The sequence below is a fragment of the Rhinatrema bivittatum genome, chromosome 14, assembly GCF_901001135.1.
Source record: "Rhinatrema bivittatum chromosome 14, aRhiBiv1.1, whole genome shotgun sequence".
Lineage (NCBI taxonomy): Eukaryota > Metazoa > Chordata > Amphibia > Gymnophiona > Rhinatrematidae > Rhinatrema > Rhinatrema bivittatum.
This window is the reverse complement of record NC_042628.1, coordinates 81284318-81306239: the sequence shown is the minus strand read 5'-3', so window position 1 is coordinate 81306239 and position 21922 is coordinate 81284318. Positions and strand designations below refer to the sequence as shown.

General features: G+C 45.3%; 1 protein-coding gene across 4 annotated transcripts in view; it reads right to left on the bottom strand.

Annotated features, from left to right (window-relative positions):
- The window catches only part of GRAMD1A (GRAM domain containing 1A), a 279381-nt gene that overhangs the window by 117085 nt on the left and 140374 nt on the right, over positions 1–21922 (bottom strand). The window lies entirely within an intron of this gene.

The following is a 21922-nucleotide window of genomic DNA, read 5'->3' as shown; positions in this document are numbered from 1 at the left end:
TTACAAGTAACTGAGAAAGGAAATTACAAAAAACAGGGAAGGGGGCTAACTGGATAATATATAAAAGTACAGATGAAGAGAGTCAAAGAGCAGAGTTACAACTTTTGCATTCATGCTAGGGTTAGATTTGCAAGTGAACTATAAACAATGCTAAGGAGGCATGTGCACTTAAGAACTTAGCATATAGAACTTATTTACAGTATGAAAGGAGGCAAAACCACCTGTGTAAGTACCTTGGTACAATTGGCCATGAACTACTTCGCTAAACAACTATGTATAATGATATATTGTAACCGAACCTTTGACGGCACCTGTTAGAATGTACTATTGTACACTTTTAACTACATTAAATATGTGCCTACATGTAAACTGTTGCGACAGTATTTAACTTAGCAACGGTATAGAAATGTTTTTAAATAAAAAATAAATAAAAAAATGAGAGACTTCTATGAAAACTAAAAAGTCATGGGATAGGTGGCGATGTCCTTTCGTGGATTATTTATTTATTTATTTAACAGTTTTTTATACCGACCTTCATAGTAGATAACCATATCGGATCGGTTTACATTTTAACAAGGGTAAACTAAGGTAACATTCTGGTTAATAATAGATAACAAAGGAAAAAACTGGCTAAAAGACAGGAAAGATAGATAACAAAGATTACAAACTGGCTAAAAGACAGGAAAGAGAGTAGGATTAAATGGTCAATTTTCTCAGTGGAAAAGGGTAAACAGTGGAGTGCCTCAGGGATCTGTACTTGGACCGGTGCTTTTCTATATATATATATATAAATGATCTAGAAAGGAATACGACAAGTGAGGTTATCAAATTTGCAGATGATACAAAATTATTCAGAGTAGTTAAATCACAAGGAGACTGTGATACATTACAGGAGGACCTTGCAAGATTGGAAGATTGGGCATCCAAATGGCAGATGAAATTTAATGTGGACAAGTGCAAGGTGTTGCATATAGGGAAAAATAACCCTTGCTGTAGTTACACGATGTTAGGTTCCATATTAGGAGCTACCACCCAGGAAAAAGATCTAGACATCATAGTGGATAATACTTTAAAATCGTCGGCTCAGTGTGCTGCAGCCGTCAAAAAAGCAAACAGAATGTTAGGAATTATTAGGAAGGGAATGGTTAATAGAACGGAAAATGTCATAATGCCTCTGTATCGCTCCATGGAGAGACCGCACCTTGAATACTGTGTACAATTCTGGTCACCGCAACTCAAAAATATAATTGCGATGGAGAAGGTACAGAGAAGGGCAACCAAAATGATAAAGGGGATGGAACAGCTCCCCTATGAGGAAAGACTAAAGAGGTTAGGACTTTTCAGCTTGGAGAAGAGACGGCTGAGGGGGGATATGATAGAGGTCTTTAAGATCATGAGAGGTCTTGAACGAGGAGTGGGAGAGGAGGGTATGCATGCAGCAGACCTCTTCCCCAGTGGAGGGAGAAGGCATCGCAGGCCAGATGTCTGCCCTTCGATGACAGGGAGCAGAATCTGTTTACCTTGTGATTGTGCAGGGAGGCAAAGAGGTCCACATCTGGTGTACCCCACAGATGAAACAGTTTGGCTGCTACCTCCTGATTGAGGGACTATTCCTGTGGCTGAAAGGAGCGACTCAGCTGGTCCACCAGCTCGTTTAGAGTCCCAGGCAGGTATGTCGTCCATAACTACATCCCCTGCGACAGGGCCCATGTCCACACGTGCATCGCCTCGTGACAGAGGAGGAACGAGCCCATGCCTCCATGTTTGTTGATATACCACATTGCCACCTGGTTGTCCGTCCGAATCAGGACTTCTTTGCGCGACAACCGGTCTCTGAACACCCATAGGGCGTAACAGATCGTCCGAAGCTCCAGAATGTTTATTTGACAGCAGGCTTTGTGAGCGGTCTACAGACCCTGCATGTGGATGCTGTCCACATGGGCTCCCCAGCCCTGAGGAGAGGCGTCGATGGTGAGGATCCAGACTGTATAGGTTTTCCCACCAGGACAAAGATGTCGCCACTGTGCCCACAAGGTCCATTGAGCCCTCCGCATGCACAAACGGGCAAGAGGGGTAACATGGACAGAAGCCGCCATGTGGCCCAGCAAATGGAACAGAAAACGGGTAAGCACCTGCCAGCTGCTGCGGAAGAAGGCCGCCAGCGAGGTGAGGGCAAGAGCCTGGTCACGAGGCAAAAGCACCTTTGCCTGCATCGTGTCTAGTCTGGTGCCTCTGAAGTCCAGCTGAGGAGACGGGCAGAGATGAAACTTTGGGTAGTTGATCACGAACCCCAAGGCTTGTAGAGTCCGCACTGTCAGGGCACTGTCAGGGCATTGTCAGGGCTAAAGCACTCAGCAGCCCTGCGAGGGAATCGCTCTTGATTAACCAGTTGTGTAGGTGTTGGAATGCTTGCACTGCACGATGCCCGAGATACGCAGCCACCACCAGTAGGCATTTGGTGAAGACACAAGGGGCTGAGGCCAACCCAAAAGGCAGCACCTTGTACTAACAGTGAGCCTTCCTCACCATGAAGTGGAAGTATTTTCTGTGGAAGGAGAAAATGGCTATGAGATCGAGGAAGTAGAGCCAATCTCCTCTTTTGAGGGGCGGAATCAGCATATCCAGAGAGACCATCTTGAACTTTTCTCTTGAGAGAAACTAGCTCAGCGCCCTGAGGTTGAGGATGGGCCGTAAGCCACCATTCCTTTTTGGAATTAGGAATTACCTCAAATAGAACCCTCGGCCCTGCTGTTGGTGAGGAACGAGATCTACCACGCCTGCTGCGAGAAGGGGAGAGAGATTCGTTTGAAGTATGACCTGCTGGGCGGACAAACCCCACCGATGGACATGGGGTAGAGGTCCCTGGGGACTGAAGTTGAGATGGTGCCCCTGACAGATTATGGTAAGCACCCATCAGTCTGAAGTGACATCCTCCCAGCGATGGGCGAAGCCAATGAGCCTGCCTCCCACTGGGGGGATCCAGCGTCAGGGGTGCGCTCGACTGACTCGTGCTCCCTCACCGCCAGCAAAAGCCCAAAGCTGGGGGCTTGCTGGGCCGCCGGCTGGGGCCTGGGTGCTCGCTGCTGGCGAGGGAAGCCCCTGGAGCTAGTGCGTGGCATGCAAGTTCGGGAGGCCGGAGGATAATACTTCCTCTGCCTATAGAAGGACTTCCGGGATCATGGCCTGGAAGATTTCCTGACTGAGGAAGGGGCATCGGAGGCACTAACGGAAAGCTGTTGAAGGGTGTCAAGGTGGCCCTTAATTGTGCTACCGCATCCCAGACCTTATCCCCAAAAAGGTTGTCACCTGGGCAGGGAGGTCAGCTAGCTTCTCCTGCACCTCTGGGAGGAGGTCAGAAGCTCTGAGCCAGGCCATCCTACGGGCACCGATGCCCACCGTGGCTATGCGGGCCGCCGCTTCGGTGGAGCACACCTCATGTTTGCCAGCCTCTAAACCCAGCAGGACAACAGCCAAGAGCGCCTCCTGTTGCTGTTGAGGCAGACGCTCTGCAAGGCTCTGGACTCATTTCCAGAGGTTCCAATGGTACTGGGTCATGTTCAGCTGGTAGACGGCAATATGGGTTTTCTTCTCAGGAAGGGGATAGATACATGCAAAAAGCTTGCAGAACAGCTGGTGAAGGCAAAAACAATAATGGAATTCACAAAAGCACAGATCCCATTTTTCTTTCAAACTTAGAAGAATTTCACCTCCAATTCTGGACCTCTCCCTTGGGTTTTTTGCAGTGTAAATGCATTACTCTGCATTTTTTAGTGTTAAATATTAGTTGTCAGTCTCCAGACCATTCATCGAGCTTCACTGAATCCCTCCTCATATTTTCCACACCTTCTTGGCTGTGTACCCTGTTGCAGATTTTGATATCACCAAAAAGATAAACCTTTCCCGACAATCCTTTTGCTAAGTCGCCCACGAAAATATTGAAAAGAATAGGTCCCAGGACTGATTTCTGAGGCACTCCACTAGTAATACCTCCCTCCTCAGAGTAAACTCCATTTACCATTACCCTTTTTCGTCTTCCACTCAGCCAGTTTCTAACCCAGTCAGACTCTAGGCCCATACCAAGGGCACTCAATGTATTTATAAGTCTTTTATGGGGGACCATGTCAAAGGCCTTCCTGAAATCAAAGTATATTATGTCAAGTGCTCTCCCTTGAGCCAACTTTCTGATCACCCAATCAAAGAAAGTTAAATATACCTGTTGTATATAGCAGTTTATGGAAAAGGGGGGGTCCAGAAAAGGGCTACCAAAATGGCTCTTATTGCCAGAAGATGTGATCAAGCATCAGGGCTTCGGCTGTTATGCAGCCTCTCTGCCAGCAGAGGTCATCAGCGAGCCTTGCACACAGCTGCTCTAGCCACCTCCTCACTGATCACATGACACAGGAGCTCCAGCCCTATTTAACCCAGCCCATCCATTCCTTCAACGAATCATCTCAGCTGCTTGACCTGGCCATCCTTGTCTTGTTTCCCTACCTTGCTTTGTAGCCTATCATGGCCTCCTACCTTGCCTTGCGGCCTACCTCAGCCTCCTGCTTTGCCTTGTGGCCTTCCAGGCCTATTAGCCTTGCTCTGTGGCCTGACAGGTCTCTCTGCAATGATCTGCAGCCTTTTAGGCCTTCCTGCCATGCTAAAGTGGCATCCTGAACCTCCCTGTCCTCCCCTTGTAGTCTTTGGGCTTTCTAGGTTCGCCTAGCCAGCCTTGTTCCCTGTTTGGGCCTTCTTGTTTATTTTTGCCTACTCTAGTCCTTCCCAGTTCAGTCCTTGTCCAGTCCAGTCAGGTCCCTTGTTTGATTTCACAGGCCTTGCCCTGGTCCAAGCCTGTCCTTGTTCCCAATCCTTATTCTAACTCCCAACCTGTACACCTTGTTCCAACTCCTAGCCTATACTATGTCCTAGCTCTCAGCCTGTGCTGTGTCCCAGCTCCAGCCGTGCTCCTAGACTCAGCCTATCGGGATCCAACTAAGTCCTGCTGGCCACCAGAGTCCAAGGGCTAAACCTGCAGGGCAGGTGGCTGCTTTAGGCAGACGACCCAGTTTGGCCCTGCCCCTGAGTCCGGCCCTGCCCCTGCTGGGAGAAATCCCAGCCCAGCTTGCCTGACCCGTGACATCAAGGTAACTAGTATAGCAGGATTTAAAAGGTTTAGATAAATTCCTGGAAGAAACAACCTTCTCATATTAGACAGGTAGATAAATAAAGCTATTGCTGGAAGTAACAGGAATTAGATCTATTTTATGGGATCTGCCAGGTACCTGAGACCTGGATTGGCCACTGCCAGACCTTGATCTGACTCAGCATGGCAATTCTTATGTTCTTATGCAGTACTGATATAAAGTAGACTCACATGGTAACACAGTAATGTATACGATTGCTTGGCCCCAATCAACTTTGGCTGAGCTAACAGTACCTGAATGTAATCCTCTTTGAAGTGCTGAAAAAAGTGTGAAAAGCGGAATATAAAAATCTAAATAAATAAATAAAATAAAGTTTATTTCTCAGGAGTTATAGCCTGTTGGTACCAACCTAGCCACTTTGCGGCTTGCAGAATTACGGGGTTAAAATAATAAATGCTGTTAGTTTCATTCTTCCTCCTCAGGTCCGATGATGGTGCAGCTTTGGAGTAAACTGTGGATTAGCGTGATGCAGGCCCTGGATCAATACAGTTGCCATCTGGAGCAACAGTGGTTCCTGATGAAGAAGGTAGCAGCCTCCAAGCACTTTGGATGCATCCCATCTGAATGTTGAAAATTGACTGGTGGATTAGGTATTTCCTTGGATGCAATATCTGAATTTGTTGTCCTAAGTCCTGTGCAAAAGACACTCCCAGAATAAATGAAGGTGGTGTAGCCCATTGGGCAGTGCCTGTCTCTGCTGAGGCCCCATGCTTACATGACTACCTTGTGAGCAGGCCACCCTCAAAACCATCCATGCGATGGCTCTATATTGTGTCAATCCCTTGGATAAGATGTTCTGCCACACCATGGTGCAAGTGACTTCCAGGAGACTGCTCCCATGGCTTCACAGTCATCTGTGTGCCGATCGGCTCTTTCACACAGAAGCAGAGTCCAGCTCAAGGACATTGAGCCTTCCCATGTACCCCAGTTCAGCCTTCTCCGGGTTAGCATGAAGTCCTTTTCTGAGGACTGGATAGGCTGTGCATAAGGCTCTTAGCAATGAGCTGCCTAACGTAATGATTTTGTGTACACACAGAGGCCCATTTTCAAACCTTTGGAGTTGGGCTTTTAAATTGGCCTTTTCGAAAATTCAATAAGGTTGAGGTTCTAAATTTAGGCTCCTAGATTCACAAGGGCTCTAAATCTAGAACCCTAAGAAGTGGGTGGCTACAGGGATGGATTTGGGGTAGGGAAACAAAGTTAAGGATTTAATAACCGGCATCTAACCTAAGATCCTAAATCTAGACAAACGAATAGCAGGTCTAATTTTTAGGACCCTAAATTTATGTGAATTTTCAGCTGAAAATAGAAGCCCCTAAGTTTGACTAAAAGTAGGATCCTAAATTTCGGAGCTTGGTTTTCTTTGAATATTAGCCTCATCAGAAACAAAGAACTCATAATCCAACTATTAGCCACAAGGTGGCGCCAAAGCAAAATAAAAAAACCCAAACACTATTTATAACCATCTCAGTTTTGTGCACGAGATTAAATACAGATTGTATTCATTAATCTAATTTTAAATCAGATAAATGATCTTTAAGTGCAAAAAAACAACATATTTGAACAGCCTTATTTACTGGATTCCCTCAGGCATCGTTAGCAATCTTGGAACCACAGAAGGGACCTTAAGCTCACACCATGATCATCAAGTGTAGCCACTGCAAGCCTGCGCAGGTCCAAGACAAAGAGGGAACAAGCGGCAGCAGCAGGAGCCAAGAGAAGAAGAGAACAGGCAGGGAAAGCAGTGAGTTTATAGCAGGAGAAAGCAGGCAGCAGAAACTATGAACAAACAGGAAGGGGCAAGCAATGGAAGCAGGCAGCAGAAAAAGTGAAGCACAGAGGGAGCAGCTGGTGGCAGCGGTGAGATTAGGAGAGAAGGAGTGAGCAGGCCGCAGATGAGGAGGGAGCAGGTGGCAACAGCTGGGAAGAGGAAGAAGGCAGCAGTATATTGGGAAGCGGGCATGGCAGCGGTGCTGGAGAGGGAAGGAGCACAGGGGAGGCTGGTATAATGGGGTAATGAGAAGGGGGATACGGGGAGGGAATGAAAAGGGAGGACAGCACGAAATTGGAGGTGCAGGAGAGGTTGAGATAGATGGAATGGGGGAGGGGAAGGCTGGTATTACGTGAAAGGAGGGAGAGAAATGGGAGGGAAGAGGGTTAGAATGGGCTAATAAACGGGGCCACCAGCAAGTTGCTGTTGCCAGAGTTTTTTTATTTACTGGTCACTGGCAAGAGAGAGAGGAAAAGCAACTTTAAAAAACAAACCCAATGTTTGTAAAACTGGTTAGTTATTGTCTTAAAGCCCAGCAGCTGCAGGGGCTGCCCCTCCACCCCCAGCCATCAGCAATGTAATTTAAGGAAGGTAGCCAGCTGGTCCTGGCACACAAGAGGAGGAGAAGCTTTACCTTCAGAATTGCAGCCTAAAGCACGAGGAGAGAGAACATGAGAGAGACTTTTCTTAAAATGACTGAATTATAAATTTTAGAGAACCCTCATTTTAGCTAACACATGCTCTCCATTTTTCACAACATATCCCTCTTCATTTCTCTTCACGATTATGATTTGGTTAAGTTCTCTTTCATTTTTCACTTTTTATCTAACTCATGTTACCTTGAAGAAACTCTCAGACACCCTCAGATACCCTTTAATCTTTTTCTGCCTAATGGATCCAGTTCAATTCAATTGGATCAACAGTTTATTGTGACTTTCATTACTATGTAATGCTAATTGTTTCCTGGTCAAGTTACTTTATGACTATGTTACCCAGAGTTTTTCTTATACGTTAATGGTTCCATGTACCGCCTACAGGCAAGTTCTTTGTTCAATGTAAATCGGTTTGATTTGTATCTAATGCAAGAAGATCGGTATATAAAGACTAAAAATAAATAAATAAATAAGTGTGTGTGTGAATGCACTACCAAGGTTTTAGCCTCAATGATTGGGGCTACTGAGACCTTTTTGTGTCTGTTATTTTTTTGACAAATCTCTCCTTTTAGGACAGCTGCTATTTGACAATGCCAAAATTATCCATTTGCCTACCAGTGACCAAATATTTAAAGGGTGCCTTGATCCCATAACAAGACAGAACAGGAAAGGATCTTGGAGGTCATCTAGAATCACGAAAGGCAGGAGCCTGCAGGCCTCAGCTGGTCCACCTCTTAGCTCCTGGGAAGACCCAGGCCGAGAATGGGTCTAACCTGCTCTTGAAAACCTCCAGTAACGAGATTCCACCTCCACCTCAGCTAACGAGTTCCGCTGCTTGATCCATTCTGAAACCTAATCTCCATGAAACAATGTCCTCTTTATGAGCCTGAAAACTACTAATATCAGCTTCCTCAGTTTTCGCCAACTCCTTCAAGCTGCCCTCCTCACGTATATAATCTCGCAAAGCAAAGCTCTTCTAATTCTCCTGTTACCCGGTGTCCATTAGGGGAGGAATTTTGCATAAATTAATTGAAAAAAGACCCTCATACTGTAATTGAAAACTCAATTAAAAAAAGATGTAAACATAAAAAGACCCAGGCATAATTTGCACCAATTTTCAAAGCAAATTTATGTGCACAAGTTTGCTTTAAAATTATTCTACCAAATGACCCACTCGCACAATTACTTCCGCTATAATCAGTGCAGAAAATGCAAAAATATACATTCAGGTGTAAAGCCCTTCCCAACACCTCCCATCATATATACATACAGGTCATAACTTTACCCACATCTCAGTCGGGCAATTTTATGGATAAAGCACCATTTTACCCCTCATTCTAGAGCTTTCTTTCTGTTGAAAAAGGTTCACCTCCTGTGCAATGAAACCATTGGATTTTCAGAAGGCGTTTCACAAAGTTCCTCATGAGAGGCTTCTAGGAAAAGTAAAAAGTCATGGGATAGGTGGCAATGTCCTTTCGTGGATTGCAAACTGGCTAAAAGACAGGAAACAGAGAGTAGGATTAAATGGACAATTTTCTCAGTGGAAAAGGGTAAACAGTGGAGTGCCTCAGGGATCTGTATTGGGGCCCTTACTTTTCAATATATTTATAAATGATCTGGAAAGAAATACGACGAGTGAGATAATCAAATTTGCAGATGACACAAAATTGTTCAGAGTAGTTAAATCACAAGCAGATTGTGATAAATTGCAGGAAGACCTTGTGAGACTGGAAAATTGGGCATCCAAATGGCAGATGAAATTTAATGTGGATAAGTGCAAGGTGATGCATATAGGGAAAAATAACCCATGCTATAATTACACAATGTTGGGTTCCATATTAGGTGCTACAACCCAAGAAAGAGATCTAGGTGTCATAAAAAAACTAAAAACTTGGCTTTTCAAAAAAGCATTTCCAAGCCTTGAATAAAACCTCCTCTCACTAGCACTAACTCGTATGCAATAATGGAATGTAAACACGAATCAACCAACCTCAAACCCTCTCTCACTAATTCCTGCTGAATATTTATCATACTATTACCATTCACAACTGTCATATTTATTCATTTGATTACCTATGTACCGTTTCATAGTCTTATTTTTTCACTTGCTATTCTAATGTATCAATAGGCTGAAATGTAAATATTGTGCTGTTCAATTTCTCCCCTTCCATCCCAAGTTTATTTTCCTTGTTTTTTGTAACTTTCCCTCTCCCTTTTTCTGATTCACTGTATTTAAAGTTCAAGGTTCTTATTGAAAATATTGTTTTTTACGTTACGTTATGCTTTACACTCCTTGTTATTTGTAAACCGGGTTGATGTGATGCCTATCATGAAACTCGGTATAACAAAAACAATAAATAAATAAATAAATAAATAGTGGATAACACATTGAAATCGTCGGTGCAGTGTGCTGCGGCAGGCAAAAAAGCAAACAGAATGTTGGGAATTATTAGAAAGGGAATGATGAATAAAACGGAAAATGTCATAATGCCTCTGTATCACTCCATGGTGAGACCGCACCTTGAATACTGTGTACAATTCTGGTCGCCGCATCTCAAAAAAGATATAATTGCGATGGAGAGGGTACAGAGAAGGGCAACCAAAATGATAAAGGGGATGGAACAGCTCCCCTATGAGGAAAGACTAAAGAAGTTAGGACTTTTCAGCTTGGAGAAGAGACGACTGAGGGGCGATATGATAGAGGTGTTTAAAATCATGAGAGGTCTAGAACGGGTAGATGTGAATCGGTTATTTACTCTTTCGGATAGTAGAAAGACTAGGGGGCATTCCATGAAGTTAGCATGGGGCACATTTAAAACTAATCGGAGAAAGTTCTTTTTTACTCAACGCACAATTAAACTCTGGAATTTGTTGCCAGAGGATGTGGTTAGTGCAGTTAGTATAGCTGTGTTTAAAAAAGGATTGGATAAGTTCTTGAAGGAGAAGTCCATTACCTGCTATTAAGTTCACTTAGAGAATAGCCACTGCCATTAGCAATGGTAACATGGAATAGACTCAGTTTTTGGGTACTTGCCAGGTTCTTATGGCCTGGATTGGCCACTGTTGGAAACAGGATGCTGGGCTTGATGGACCCTTGGTCTGACCCAGTATGGCATTTTCTTATTGAGATATTTGAATGTCTCTATCATATCTCCCCTATCTCGCCTTTCCTCGAGGATATACATGTTTAGGTCTTTAAGTCTATCCTCATATTCTTTAGAACGAAGAGCATGGAGCATTTTAGTAGCCACCTCTGGATAGACTCCATCCTGTTTCTATCCTTTTGAAGGTGCAGTTTTCAGAACTGTATTCAGTAATCCAAGGGAGGTCTCACCGGGGCCTATACAGGGGCCACATCACCTCCCTTTTTCTATTGCCCATTCCTCTCCCTATGCAGCCAAGCAGCTTTCTGGCTTTTACTGTCACTTTATCTATCTGATTGGCCAACATAACATCATCAGCTACGATTACCTCCAGATCCCGCTCTTCCTTTGTGCTTGTAAGAATTTCACCAACGGGGGGCAAGATGGCCGACGCTTAGGACGTGGTGAAGGGTTGTCCTGATCTTGGTCTGCAGAATTTTGCCTTAAATATACATTTCCTTACTCCTAAACTTCCTAAATAATGCCGCACACGAAGCGCAAGGCTCGTGTTAAGGAAAATATTACTTCTAAAGAAGAAGGAGTTCAACCGCAGCCAAAGATTGATCAATTCTTTAACCTTACCCCGAAGACGCCGGAGGCGAGGGCCGCTGGGATAGAGGAGCAAGAGCTCGCTCCACTTTCTAAGGCCAAGGAGATATCGCTTAGCCCGGGGGCACCCGAAACGCCGATACCTCCGAGTGCCCGTCTGTGGGAGGAGCAGTCTGTAACATCGCGAGCTCTCCAGGAGAGAGGAGAGCCCCTGCAGACCGAAACAGACGAGGAGGACGAGGAATCGATTTTCGGAGCAGCTGGAGGAGCGACTGGAGTCGCGGCTACCTCCACACCGAATCCCCGTATGGCCATGCCGGCAAGAAACATCGAGGAGTCAGCAGCAATTCAAAACCTGGTACAATTTCAACCAGAAATGGTTTTTTCTAAGCAGAAACCTCCCTTAGTTACACTGGATTCTTTGTGGAACGCTATGACCTCTATTGAGACTGCTGTTACTACTTTAACTCAAGCATTTGTGGACCTTAATAAAAGAGGGTTAAAGGTGGAAAAAACCGCAAGTGAGAATCAGGGAAAAATAGAAAAACTAGAGGAAAAAATAGTTACAATTGAAAAAGTCCAGGGTAACCTGATAAAGATGGAAAATATATCCGAAAGGAGATTTGAGAACATAGAAAATTCATTACGTTATTTAAATTTACGGATAGTTAATTTTCCTGTTGTTAAGAAATTGTTACCTGTGGACATGTTTAAAGAGTATATGGGGGAATGCTTAAAAATACCAAAGGAAATTACCCCTGTAATCACTAGAGCGTTTTTTGTTTCAAAAAAACCATCACAATCAGAACCTGTGGAAACACCTGAACAGCCCTCTATGAACTTGTCTGAACTGTTAGAATTGTCTATAAATACTGAAGTTAAATCAAGAGGAACCCTACTGATATCTTTTGCTTTTGAGCAAGATAGAAACTTGGTGTTAAAATTTTTCTTTCGAAATAGATCTGTTCATTTTTATGGACAAAATATATGGATATATCCGGACGTGGTCCGTAATACGCAAGAACGAAGAAAGAAGTTTTTACTTATGAGAGATGAAGTGGTTAATAGAGGAGCTAGCATGGTATTAAAATATCCTTGCAAATGCCTCCTGAAATATCAGGAGGCAAAATATATTTTTCTAGATCCACAACAATTAAGGGATTATTTGGATGGGAAGGTTTGATACTGCTGTAGTATAAATGTAAGGGTTAGTCCTATGCTGTTTGGTAAATTTTTTACCTAATGTTGTTATTTTTATTTTGATTGAGCTCTATAAAATTCCTCATCTTGCTCCCATATTACCTGGAATAAGAGACCTTTTGGAAAATGACTTATATATTGTTTACCTTTGGAAATTAATGTTTGGTTCTCTGTTTTTCTTTTGATATATGATGTAATATATCTAAATTCATAAATAAAAAATTAAATAAAAAAAAAAAAAAAAAAAAAGAATTTCACCTCCAATTCTGTACCTTTCCCTAAATGCATTGCTCTGCATTTTCTAGCATTAAATCTTAGCTGCCAAACTTTACACCATTCCTTGAGCTTCATAAGATCCCGCCTCATGTTTTCCACAACTTCCTGGCTGTCCATTCACCCTGTTTCAGATTTTGGTATCATGAGACAAAAATACAAACCCTTCTTGACAATCCTTCTGTTATATCACTCACAAAAATGTTGAAAAGAACCAGTGCACGGACCGATGCCTGAGGCTCTCTGCTAGTAACACCCACTCAGCCCGTTTCTAACCGGTGCACGGACCGATGCCTGAGGCTCTCTGCTAGTAACGCCCCACTCAGCCCGTTTCTAACCGGTGCACGGACCGATGCCTGAGGCTCTCTGCTAGTAACACCCACCCAGCCCGTTTCTAACCGGTGCACGGACCAATGCCTGAGGCTCTCTGCTAGTAACACCCACTCAGCCCGTTTCTAACCGGTGCACGGACCGATGCCTGAGGCTCTCTGCTAGTAACACCCACTCAGCCCATTTCTAACCGGTGCATGGACCAATGCCTGAGGCTCTCTGCTAGTAACACCCACTCAGCCCGTTTCTAACCGGTGCATGGACCGATGCCTGAGGCTCTCTGCTAGTAACACCCACTCAGCCCGTTTCTAACCGGTGCACGGACCGATGCCTGAGGCTCTCTGCTAGTAACACCCACTCAGCCCGTTTCTAACCGGTGCACGGACCGATGCCTGAGGCTCTCTGCTAGTAACACCCACTCAGCCCGTTTCTAACCGGTGCACGGACCGATGCCTGAGGCTCTCTGCTAGTAACACCCACTCAGCCCGTTTCTAACCGGTGCATGGACCGATGCCTGAGGCTCTCTGCTAGTAACACCCACTCAGCCCGTTTCTAACCGGTGCACGGACCGATGCCTGAGGCTCTCTGCTAGTAACACCCACTCAGCCCGTTTCTAACCGGTGCACGGACCGATGCCTGAGGCTCTCTGCTAGTAACACCCACTCAGCCCGTTTCTAACCGGTGCACGGACCGATGCCTGAGGCTCTCTGCTAGTAACACCCACTCAGCCCGTTTCTAACCGGTGCATGGACCGATGCCTGAGGCTCTCTGCTAGTAACACCCACTCAGCCCGTTTCTAACCGGTGCATGGACCGATGCCTGAGGCTCTCTGCTAGTAACACCCACTCAGCCCGTTTCTAACCGGTGCACGGACCGATGCCTGAGGCTCTCTGCTAGTAACGCCCCACTCAGCCCGTTTCTAACCGGTGCATGGACCGATGCCTGAGGCTCTCTGCTAGTAACACCCACTCAGCCCGTTTCTAACCGGTGCACGGACCGATGCCTGAGGCACTCTGCTAGTAACACCCACTCAGCCCGTTTCTAACCGGTGCATGGACCGATGCCTGAGGCTCTCTGCTAGTAACACCCACTCAGCCCGTTTCTAACCGGTACACGGACCAATGCCTGAGGCTCTCTGCTAGTAACACCCACTCAGCCCGTTTCTAACCAGTGCACGGACCGATGCCTGAGGCTCTCTGCTAGTAACACCCACTCAGCCCGTTTCTAACCGGTGCACGGACCGATGCCTGAGGCTCTCTGCTAGTAACACCCACTCAGCCCGTTTCTAACCGGTGCACGGACCGATGCCTGAGGCTCTCTGCTAGTAACCCCCACTCAGCCCGTTTCTAACCGGTGCACGGACCGATGTCTGAGGCTCTCTGCTAGTAACACCCACTCAGCCCGTTTCTAACCGGTGCACGGACCGATGCCTGAGGCTCTCTGCTAGTAACACCCACTCAGCCCGTTTCTAACCGGTGCACGGACCGATGCCTGAGGCTCTCTGCTAGTAACACCCACTCAGCCCGTTTCTAACCGGTGCGTGGACCGATGCCTGAGGCTCTCTGCTAGTAACCCCCACTCAGCCTGTTTCTAACCGGTGCATGGACCGATGCCTGAGGCTCTCTGCTAGTAACACCCACTCAGCCCGTTTCTAACCGGTGCACGGACCGATGCCTGAGGCTCTCTGCTAGTAACCCCCACTCAGCCCGTTTCTAACCGGTGCACGGACCAATGCCTGAGGCTCTCTGCTAGTAACACCCACTCAGCCCGTTTCTAACCGGTGCACGGACCGATGCCTGAGGCACTCTGCTAGTAACACCCACTCAGCCAGTTTCTAACCGGTGCATGGACCGATGCCTGAGGCTCTCTGCTAGTAACGCCCCACTCAGCCCGTTTCTAACCGGTGCATGGACCGATGCCTGAGGCTCTCTGCTAGTAACACCCACTCAGCCCGTTTCTAACCGGTGCACGGACCGATGCCTGAGGCTCTCTGCTAGTAACACCCACTCAGCCAGTTTCTAACCGGTGCATGGACCGATGCCTGAGGCTCTCTGCTAGTAACGCCCCACTCAGCCCGTTTCTAACCGGTGCATGGACCGATGCCTGAGGCTCTCTGCTAGTAACACCCACTCAGCCCGTTTCTAACCGGTGCATGGACCGATGCCTGAGGCTCTCTGCTAGTAACCCCCACTCAGCCCGTTTCTAACCGGTGCACGGACCAATGCCTGAGGCTCTCTGCTAGTAACACCCACTCAGCCCGTTTCTAACCGGTGCACGGACCAATGCCTGAGGCTCTCTGCTAGTAACCCCCACTCAGCCCGTTTCTAACCGGTGCACGGACCAATGCCTGAGGCTCTCTGCTAGTAACACCCACTCAGCCAGTTTCTAACCGGTGCATGGACCGATGCCTGAGGCTCTCTGCTAGTAACCCCCACTCAGCCCGTTTCTAACCGGTGCACGGACCGATGCCTGAGGCTCTCTGCTAGTAACACCCACTCAGCCCGTTTCTAACCGGTGCATGGACCGATGCCTGAGGCTCTCTGCTAGTAACACCCACTCAGCCCGTTTCTAACCGGTGCACGGACCGATGCCTGAGGCTCTCTGCTAGTAACCCCCACTCAGCCCGTTTCTAACCGGTGCACGGACCAATGCCTGAGGCTCTCTGCTAGTAACCCCCACTCAGCCCGTTTCTAACCGGTGCACGGACCGATGCCTGAGGCTCTCTGCTAGTAACACCCACTCAGCCCGTTTCTAACCGGTGCACGGACCGATGCCTGAGGCTCTCTGCTAGTAACCCCCACTCAGCCCGTTTCTAACCGGTGCACGGACCAATGCCTGAGGCTCTCTGCTAGTAACGCCCCACTCAGCCAGTTTCTAACCGGTGCACGGACCGATGCCTGAGGCTCTCTGCTAGTAACACCCACTCAGCCCGTTTCTAACCCAGTCAATCAATCTAGCATCCATACCAAGGGCATAAAATTTATTTATAAATCTTCTCTGCAGAACCACTTCAAAGGCCTTGCTGAAATCCAAATACACTACATCTAGGATTCTCCCTTAATCCAACTCTCTGGTCACTCAATCAAAGATATTGATCAGATTCGTCTAATGAGATTTAACACTGGTAAAACCCTGCTGCCTTGGATCTTCCAATCCACTGAATTCCAAACATTGCACTCTCCTCTGTTTTAGCAGCTATTCCATTAGTTTACTCACCACAGAGGGCAGACTAACTGGTCTGTAGTTCTCATCCTCTGTTTTACTTCTACTTTTATAAATAGGAACCATATTTGCCCTTTTCCATTCCTCCGGAACTACTCCAGACTCTAAATAAGCATTGAAAAGGTCACCAGCGGAGCCGGCAGGACATCGCTCCATTTCCTTAGTACCCTCGATTGTATCCCATCTGGCCCCCATCTGATCTGAAAATTGATTTAGGTTTACCTCACTTCCAATCTTATTTGTGTTTATTTTATGTGGTCCTGCTCCAGGCCCTTCCACAGTGAACACCGAACAGAAATATTTAAGCAATTTTGCTTATTCCTCATCAGCCTCTACATATTCCTCCCCTTCACCTTTGAGTCTCACAGTGGCAATTTTGCACTTCCTTCTATCTCGAATGCATCTAAAAAAAAAAATAATAATAAGTCGTGTCCCCTGTTTTACCATTTTTGCTATTTTTTCTTCTTTTTTGGTGAGCACCAGCTCCATTATCACTCCCTCCCAGGAGGGTTCCGTTACTAGTTGACAGAACATTTATCCTTGCAGAGAATCCAGAATCTCCCTCCTTCTAGAAGATACTGAAGTTGGGATCCCCTAGCAGCAGCACCAGCAATCCTGTGAATATCCTCCATTAAATCTCTTTCCATCTCCTCTGTCTGTGATGGAGGTCTGTATATTATACCAATATAAAAAGATGTTCCATTCCCTCTTTCCAGATTAACCCACAATGCGCCTCCTCTTTATCTCGTAAGGGCAGCAATGCTGTTGCTTTAATACTTTTCTTTATATATAAATGCCACGCTTCCTTCCTACCCGGTCCTTTCTGAATAGATTGTAGCAAAGTATAACTATATCCCAGTCATGGTTTTCCATGTACCAGGTCTCCATGACAGCTTCTATATCTAAATCATCTTCTTCTATGACTGCCTCTAGATCTGGGAGTAGAGGCAGTGGAATGGAACACAAATGTGAATCCGTTGTTTACTCTTTTGAAAAGTACAAAGACCAAGGGACATACAATGAGATTTTTAGGTGATATTTTCTAATATTAGTTTTAAATGTATTTTTTTACTCAACCCATAATTAAGCTCTGGAATTCTTAGCTTTCTCCACATCCTCTAGCAATTAGTGTAGCTGCGTTTAAAAAAGGTTTGGACAAGTTCCTGGAGGAAAAGTCCATTAACCATTATTAAGGTAGAGTTGCAGAAATCCACTGCTTATTCTTAGTATCAGCAGCATGGATTCTATCTAACCCTTGGGATCCTACCAGGTTACTGTGACCTGAATTGGCCACTGTTGGAAACAGGATACTGGACTTGATTGACCTTTGGTCTGACTCAGTATGGCAAGTCTTATGTTCTTATACTATGAGCATTAGTGTACATAACTTTCCAAATATTGCCTTTTTTCCCCATATTTCCCATTTCTATACAAGTATTTAATGTTGTACTTGCCTTAGTGTTTTGTTCATCCATTCCCGATGAGTCTAGTTTAAAGCCCTCCTCAGTAGGTTTGCCATTCTGTGTTGAAAGACGCTTCCTCAACAAATGGATCCCATCTCTGCTCAGCAATCCTTGAAACAATCCAAGAAGTCAAAACACTTATGTCGACACCATCTATGTAGCCATGCATTTATCTCCAGGATGTGAGCTTCCCTGCCTGGGCCTTTATCCTTAATTGGGAGGATTGAGAAGAATACCACCTGTGCACCTTTCTACTTTACTCTCTCCCAGAGCCATGAAGTCACTTTTGATACCATCTGTGTGGTACCTAGTAGTTTTATTCGTGCCAACATGGATGAACAGCATCGGACAGTGGTCAGTAGGCTTGAGGATTTTTGGCAATCTCTCCGTAATGTCTTGCATTTTGGCACTTGGCAGACATGTTGGTTCCTGGGACAACATGTCTGGTCGGCAGATGGACGCCTCTGTGCCTCTCAGAGCGAGTCACCAACAGCCACCACTTCTAGATGCAGTGGTTGCTGTACCTGCAGCTTTGGGGTTTGCATGTCCTAGTTCCTCCTCATCATGGAATGCCATCTCCTCCTCCACTTCCAAGGATGTACATCAGTTCTTCAGTTTAAGGGAAATTGAAGCCATGGTGTAGGGTCTAGTAGCCATAGTAATCTGGTTGTCATCTTGTGGACCAGTTTCACCTTCCACTCTGCTTGAGTTCCCCAACTTAGATGCCTTGATAAGCATTTTATGAATGTAGTCTTCATTCTCCCGGAAACTTCCTCTTGCCATTTCCTTTTTGAGTTCTGCCACCTATTTCCTAATGGAGTTATTCTGCAGACATCTTTCACACTGAGCCGGTTCCTCACTGTGGATCAGGACATCTGTCTGGATGGCAGTAGAATGGCTAACAATGGCAACAGTTTTGGCGATACAATGGATCCCAGCCATCCTTCAGTTACTAATAGTTTCTGATACCTGTTGAGAGAAATGAGAAAAACCTGCCAAAGAACCTACCTTTTCTTCAACCGTCATGGAAGTAAAATTAGCTAGCCTGTGAGATCTAACTTACACCTCTACGTTCAGAGTCTCTGTTTGCGGTCCTATTCGAACGGTACCACAAGCTTGGAATTTTTAAGTATTGATGCTTGGAAGTATTAAGTATTATCTTATTCTTTCAGACTGCAATATATATTTATAAATTTATGAGGTATGTAGTTTTGGGTTGTTTCCTTTGTAGACTCCTATTGCTGAAAATATAAAAGTAAACCAGGGCAACTAGAAAATTACTACCAGCACAAGATCTAATATGTTGTTACCAATCAGTTCACAAGGAATTTACTTAATTTGTTCTATTCTGCCAACCAAAGTTAGGTTATTCTGTGCAGTTCCACCCCTTAATTGTTGGATTCGTGTGTAAAGTTAGAACTGAAGGTAGGGGTTGCACGAGTGACACTGCAGGATTGTCGGGAAAGGTTTGTTTTTTCACCGCTGAAACTAAAATCTGCAACAGGATAGACCACCAGGAAGGTGAGGAAAACATGAAGAGGAATCAAGAGAAGGTCGAGGAACGGTTTAGGATCTGGCAGCTAAGATTTAATGCTAAAAAATGCAAGGATAAAGTACAGTAAACAGGGTGAACGTCTTCTAACCACGAAAGAAGAGAGGATCTGGAGGTGTGACGGAAAAAGTCAGGACGATGCTTAGCTGCACAGGGAGAAGAATGGTGAGTAGAAAAAGAGATGATATTGCCCCTGTATAAGTCCTGGTGAGACCTCATTTAGAATACTGTGAGCAGTTCTGGAGACCCCACCTTCAAAAGGATATAAAGAGCATAGAGTCAGTCCAGAGGTGGCTGCTAAAATGGTCATATGGAGACTGACAAAGATCTAAACATGTACACCCTAAAGGAACAGGGGGAGATGAGACAGACATTTAAATACCTCCAAGATTTCCAAGCTCAGGAGGCTCTAGAACAAGGGGTAATGATGATACATAAGGCCTTACACAACATCGCACCTCTCAACCTAACATTTCAAATTCAACTTCACACATCCGTGAAACCAACCAGAAGCGCCTATCAGAACAGACTAATCACACAACCGGCGAAATCCGTTCTGAGAAAACGTGCATTATCCACAGCGGGCCCTTCACTTTGGAACTCGCTCCCTCCAGACCTTCGTCTGGAACCATGCCACACTACATTTAAAAAGAAACTTAAGACTTGGCTGTTCAAACAAGCTTTCCCCTAGAGCCAAGAACACGAAGAAAAGTAACCTACTTCGATTAATTTGTGCAATGTAAAAAACTTGTTTACTTTATTTTGTTCAATGTAAAAACTCCTGTTTTATTCTTATTCTGTTCTATGTAAACCGCTAAATGTAGCGACAGTTACTGTTCCTTGTGAACCGGGGTGATATGTATATTATACAGGAACCTCCGGTATATAAATCATTTAAATAAATAAATAAATAAATAAATAATAGGATGAGGAGTAATGTAAGGAAATATTTCTTTAGAAAGAGGCTGGTGGATGCATGGAACAGCCTCCCCTCTGGAGGTAGTGGTGACTTGAACAGTTATCGAAATTCAGCACAGCATGGGATAAATACAGGGGACCTCTCTCGGACTGGTGAAGGTTGTAAAGCTGAATAGTCGGTGTGGATGGGCAGACCAGACTGGCTGTATCATGTTTCTTTATTTGATCACATCCTCTGGCAACAGATTACATGGCTTGAACATATGTTTTTATGGTTGTGTGCGGAGTTAAAAAAATACTTCCTACAATTTGTTTTAAATCTGCTGGCTGCTAGTTTTACGAGGTGTCCCCTATTCCTAGTGTTGCTTAAAAGGGTAAATAACCGTTCCCTACTTACCTGTTCCACCCCACTCATAATTTTATAAATCCCACTCACATTCCCTCTCAGGCATCTCCTTTCCATGCTAAAGACTTGTAATCTTTTCATCCCCTTTATCACCTGTCACCCTTCTTTGTGCCTTTTGTATATCTGCTCTACCTTTTTTGAGATGGGACCTTTGAAATGTAGCCTCCCTATGTGCACATATTTTTCTGCATTGTCCAGCAAGAATGCAGCAAAATCTAGATTTTTTTTTGTCTTACGAATAATATTTGCAAGAAATCATTGCTGTTCTCAAAAATGCACACATTTTTTACATAGTAAATAATAGAAAAGACGCAAATGGCCCACCCAGTCTGGTCTGTGTAGGTTACCCCCTTGCCTTGTGTGTGTAAAATAGAGATTTACTGTGAAAAACAACGTGGAATAAATGTATAACATGAATACATCTGAGTATTAAACTCTCTAATGCTTAAGTATTTTTGCACCTCTGTATCTGTTGTAGCCTTTGTCCGGGTATCTCCTCTTTCTGACCCTGCGGCTCCCTAAACAGACACCAAACCCTTTTCCATGGCCATAGGTTGGGAAGGAGAGAAAACCAGAAGCAGAGCCAGAGATCCCTGTTCCCCCATCAGTCTCTGAAAGCCGGATGGTAGGACTGAGCAAGTGGTGTACAAGCGACATTAAAAAAAAAAAAAAAAGATAGCCCCGTCTTCTCGGCCTCCAGAAAGCATTGCAGTGCAAGTGACCGGCAAATCACACTTCCTGCAGGGAGGATCGTGTCCATGCTTTCAAAATCCTTATTTCATTTCCCTGTCTGACCCGCAGGCTTTACTCTTAGCTGTGGATCCACAGATTGTGTGTGCAGCTTTTGGCTGTTTTCCTCATTGTGTGGCATCGACGCAGAGCTGGACTTAGCCCCAGTTCTCAGTGTACGGATCACAGAAACATACGTGAGAGAGAGGGCACAGGAGGAGCACAGAGAGGGGGTGACGAAGACTGAGAGATGTTCAGAAAAGAGATGAGACAGGAAGCTAAGTACCTGTCTCATATCTGTTAGAAGAGAGGAGAGATGGGGGATATGACAGGGACATTCCAAGATCTCAATAATGCACAGGAAGATGCAAGCTCCAGAAGAGGAGGTGATGGTCTAAGGCTCCATTGATGGGAGGTGGACGGGGATGAGCACAGAAGATCCTTAGCTGCCAGGCGTAATAAAGTAGATAAAGACCCTCATGGGTCCATGCAGTCTGCCCAACAAGTTCTTAAGGGAAGTAACT